Source organism: Cydia splendana, chromosome 7 (assembly GCF_910591565.1).
Source record: "Cydia splendana chromosome 7, ilCydSple1.2, whole genome shotgun sequence".
NCBI lineage: Eukaryota > Metazoa > Arthropoda > Insecta > Lepidoptera > Tortricidae > Cydia > Cydia splendana.
In genome coordinates this window covers 11634309-11639850 of record NC_085966.1, presented here as the reverse complement: position 1 = coordinate 11639850, position 5542 = coordinate 11634309, and the positions used below count along the sequence as shown (strand labels likewise).

At 35.8% G+C, this 5542-nt stretch overlaps 1 protein-coding gene across 1 annotated transcript in view; it reads left to right on the top strand.

The window, feature by feature from the left end:
- The window catches only part of LOC134792172 (cytochrome b5-related protein-like), a 526347-nt gene that overhangs the window by 274164 nt on the left and 246641 nt on the right, over positions 1-5542 (top strand). The window lies entirely within an intron of this gene.

The following is a 5542-nucleotide window of genomic DNA, read 5'->3' as shown; positions in this document are numbered from 1 at the left end:
AATAAACCTGTTTTTATTTGTTTTGCATGAATTGATAGACAAAATTAGGAATTCGCAGGTTCGAGTCAATCTTTCGTATTGAGGGTTCCTTAATTATAATGCCTTAAGAGGAAAGGGGACGGCCGTTTCTCCATAAACGTACTCTCCAGTTTCCATTCTGAATATTGACATTATGGAAAATATTTTTACATAATTGGATGTAAGTATGTTAATCATAGCTATGCCCCTACGTTCGACTTATTTCGATTTTTTGATTATGGTAAAAATTAGGAGCGAAAAACAGATTTCAAACAAATTTTAAATGCTCCTAACTCTTACAAAATGAAAAATTCGAAAAAAACAAACGTAGGGGCATATCTGTGGTTGATATATGATATAGGTACTTACAACAAATTGTGTCAAACTATTTTAGAGAGGAAAATGAGAACTACGTTTGTATGAAAAGGGTGATATTGCGCGGGTCCTCCACTTTCGTCTTAATCAAAAAACAGTATAGTTTTTCATTGTCTGCTCTGGTCTTCTTTTGTGTTTGGCGACAAAACTCGTGTTAAGCCTTTATTTTAATATTAATATCACATCATATAAATATAAAATCATAATGAAAATAACAAAATTAAATAAAAAACCTTAAATTAAAAAAAACCTATCTTTAAACCAAAAAATATATAAGTAATTGAGATTAGCACAAGACCGAGGAGAGTGGCGTAATGAAGAAAAGGCCTGGTATACAATACACTTAGCAAGGGTGGATAGGGATACAGGATGAATATACCTATGTAGAGATAGATACGAGATATCGTGTGACGTCACAATATGTTGTAATAAATACACATCGTTTAATATTATTTTTGCTAACTCAACCTTATTTTTTCGTGTATTTTCGTAAAACTCGTTTCAAAACGGCTGCTGTAAACCGATTGACGGCCTCCTAGCCTATATATGGATATTGATAGTGACCCTGGATATTACCATGATATGAAACTATGATGAAATCATAATTATTTAATATGTACACAGTCGTCATCAGATATACCAGATGTACCAGACTAGGTATACCAGAGTGGCCAAGGTGCTCACCAATATCTGAATATTGTCAAGGCGTTAGAGTGTGTTTCGATATTTTTGAGCACCTCGGCCGCTCCGATATATATCCGGTTCTAACCTACACCATAACTTCAAAAATAAATTGGCGTAAAAACCTCGGCAGGACTCATTTTTTTCATATTACATGATATATATTGTATAGGTACACCCGATATGAGTTTCATATCAAAAATGCTACCTAAGGGCTATAACCCCGGAAGATCTCAATAGAATCAAAGTTTTCGTCGTGAGAGTCACGATGTATTCTAGTATACAATCTTACGATTTTTTTTTTACAATAATACCCAAAGTTTTCATGTACGGATATCATGGTCGTTCTTGTCTACGTGACAGCGTGATAAAACGGTATCCGTCACTTTCAATCGCGCTCTGCTAAAAAGTGAAGGATATTTTATCACGTGGATAAGGCCATCCATAATAGTCCTGCTGCGGGCTCAGCACGGTTCCATTTTTATCGACTATCACTATGCGCGTCCCTTTCGCACTTACATACTTGTTAGAACGTGACAGGCATGGTGACAAGGGATAAAAACGCGACCGTGCTAAGCCGCCTGGACGCTCTGTGTTGACAAGAATACCTTTTAATCGCCTTACGTTTACCTTTTGATCTGTATTTTTGAATCGTGTTTTTAATTTTAAGGTATGCATATAAAGCGCAATTTGACTGTTAATATTGTACATTGTCAATGTGTACATAGTATAATTATGCATGCAAACCGGCGCGGGCGCGGTGTCGCTCCCCGCGCACCCCTTTGTACCAGTAATAAACGGACCGTCGACTGTACTGCTGTTTCCTTTACGCTCTCAAATACCTCATAATGACTAGGATGGAGTGAATTGTCTATCTAAACTAACACAACCACCTCATTAATGGTTTAAATACATTTATATAAACATTACAGTTTATAGTTAGAGAGATCCATGCTAGTGCGAACTGAATGCAACCTAGGTACCTACACAAAGCAGATACAATACTAAGAGCCACTAATAATGTGCTTTTCAATAGGGACTACTCTCCTACGATACACTAACCAATCAAACAGATCAGTGTATACCTACCGATAATAATACGCAGCTTTGGGATGTGTGGCGAATTGGGAATGAATGAATTAGTTGATCTGTCAAAATGTACAGTTACACTTATAGCTTATTTATAGCGTTTCGTCACTTAACTTTATCTGGTCGCCGTCTAATATGAAAATAAGTTATCCTTTAAAACTTTTTTTTTTTAACTTCTTGATCTATTTTCATATGATTTCTGCCTTTAAATAAAAAGGTTGTTAAGCTTAACAAAATTAATATAATTCCTAATCTCTTCTTCTTCCTAAAGAACAGTATGGATTTATTTCTGCGAGATATATTTTGTAATACAAGTAGGATGTTAAGTCACTAAATATTTTGATAGGAGTAGTTAAAGCCTCAATTAAAAGTAATGGTCGGTGTAGCCCCCGTGCAGGTCAGGATCTCGACGACTCAAATAAAAAGCTTCGGTGTACAGGGAATTGTTGTATTGTTCAATAGGTACTGGTTAACAAGGGTTTTCTTGATAAAACGGTTAATTGCAGAAGTGTATGGAGGCTGATGAGAGAGTGATTTTGCATAATTGAACAGTAAAAAAGGTGGTTTAAATTTAGGTGCTCTAATTGGCCGCGATACAGAATATGTGGAGCCCTCCTATTGGTGCTTTAGAAAAAGCCTCCGAATACTAGCCGAGCCCGACAGCTGCGATTAGCTACTGCATTAGGAATAATACATATATGTATTGAGATTTTATACAAATAAAAGGTTGCGTTCTCAACACTTGGTCACTAGGTACATAAAGTTGAGTGTAGGTAGGTAGGTCGTGATTTTCGTAAGCAGTCATCCATTAATTACATCAAACAAAATTTTGTTTTTTAGACCCCCCTCCTCTCTCAACCCTTGTCACACTTTTTCATGGGAAAGAGATAGGTTCTGTAATACGTACTGTCACACTTGACATGAGGCTTATAAAAAGCTAGATTACATTTTTTGCAGATTCTTTTAATGTGCGATCTATTCGATCGATCTCAGGTGATTTTTTCGGGCACGGACCCTAATATGTTAAACAAAAGGTATTGTTTCCTTTATGCAGTAGTTACAATACTTGCTGCTAATAGCCCCGACATAAGTAATGGGAACGAGTCCGTTAATAAAGCAAATTTACCATTCTAATTATGTATATAGTTCAAATTCATGAAACAGCCCAAAAACAAGACCACCCTGATTGTTCTCTGAACGAGCTGTCATATGAATTTGAACCTTAACACTATCACGACACGATAGTTGCTTTTTAAACGACATGGTTGCTTTGGCACGTGCTGTAGACCGCTCTTAAAAGAAACAAAGGTTTTTGTTTAACGGATTAGCACCCGAGCCCGAAAACATCATTTGAAATAATTCATACTACACCATCACGCTCCGCGATTGTTGTGCCATTTAGGGTCCTACCTAAATTGGTTGTTTAATACTTACGCTTATAGAATTTCCAATTTAGCAAGAACCCTAAATGGCGCAACAATCCCGTGTGGTGACTGTATCATCCAGGTACCTATAATCGGAATAGGGCTCCATGATGCGCGGATCATATTACAATTTCCCTTTTGCAATAAATGATTTGATCAGCGTTCTATTAGTATATTTTTAAATGGTTCATTTACCCCGAAAGTTCAAGTCTCCTGGACTCCGCGTACAGTTTCATAGATTGATCCAGCAGAGTTACGAGCTATTAGTAATTATGGCTATAACATTAAACCCTGTAAAATATCCATGTTCTCGGCAGCACCACTGGAAATTCGCTACCCGCGTTGACGGATATATCAACACAAAATCGTTGTGATTTACTACCAGGAAAAAATACTCTTGATTCATAGCTAACATTTTTCCTCTTCGAAATATTCGTGAAAACCGTCTATTTTCCACTTCGTTCTAATACTGAAATTGGTATTTTTATGATGCATTCCTGTCTAAAGTTAATTAAAAAAAAAGATAGAACATGAAAGTCATGCGCAACCTAATATTTGCAAATTGGAAACTTACTTAATTAAACCTTGCCTACATTTTTCACCGAGCTTGCATTTCGAATGAGAAGAATGTATAAAAAAGCGTATTTTTATGAATTGGTAATACGATTGAAGATGAAACTGTATTGAATTATTCAATACTTAACTTGAGTTTTATTCTTTTACAGCTAATAAAATATTACTTATTACACCTGTAAATTGTGAGTGACTATTTTAAAAATAGCATTTAGTTACGATTATACCCATTAACGAATTCACAAAAAATGCTTAATAACTTTAACTTAAAATATTACATTTTACCTACGTGTCAGTGATCTTGATCTAGTAAAAAATTCTAAAAGAAAAACGCAAGTTTCAAAAGCTACAACGCACCCAAAAAGAGCATCATAGGTGAAATTGATGTCGTGAAACCCAATGCGTGTCGCTAATAAAGAAACAAGTAAATATAAAAGTTAGAGTGCTGATTAGGTTCTAATTCTAACGGGTGATCCGCAGATCTTCGGGAGCACCAGCAGAAGTGGTCCGCGACTTTACAAATAGAACAACCCTCTAGACCCGGCACGGCTCAGTACGGGTTTTAGTTTCTTAAGATTTGTAGGTAGATAATAGTAGAATTACTATATATTTATTATATGTATTAAAATGACGGCGACACCCTGCCCGTAACGTTGGCGGCGAGTTAGGCCAATTTTTTTATAATAAAATTTTATAATTTTAATATAAAATAAATACCCTCTGTCGACTTTATTCGAAATAGGTAGTAACTTACAAACATTTTGCGGACCCTTATCACTGAAAGTAAAGAACCACTGATGTAAGAGAAACATTGTTTTATAAGCTCCTTTCAATTAATTATCTTATACCTAGTTTCATTTGTAATACAAGTTGTAGACACAATGCAGTTAGGCGCTTAACCTAAAACTAAGTGACCAATTTTATTTTTATAACACGTATGTGGCTAACAAGCATACAGCGCGCCTGATAGTAAGCGGTTAATGTAGCTTATGGATGTATTACGAACAATATCAAAATAATATTAAATCGCAATCGTATCGTCGTATTTAAAACAATTTCTGATGTCGATGTTCACCATTTAGTTTGGCTCGATCATGGCGTCCATTGATTGCAAGCAAGTCCTCCAATTTAAAATAACGAAGTAAATGACATACACTTCGATGACATATGAAAACGAAGAGCACCGCCACAGGCGCTCGAGCGTCATTCCGCCCCAGTAAATGGCCATCGAAATGTGTTACACATTGGAAATTGCCGTAATTTGTTAACGTTATGTGTCCCCGAGCGCTCTTCAGTCACTTCAATGCTTAAAAATATATAAGTATGTAGATATTTTTTATTACTTCAGAATACTGATAACTATCTCGCCTCGAGTTTCATAG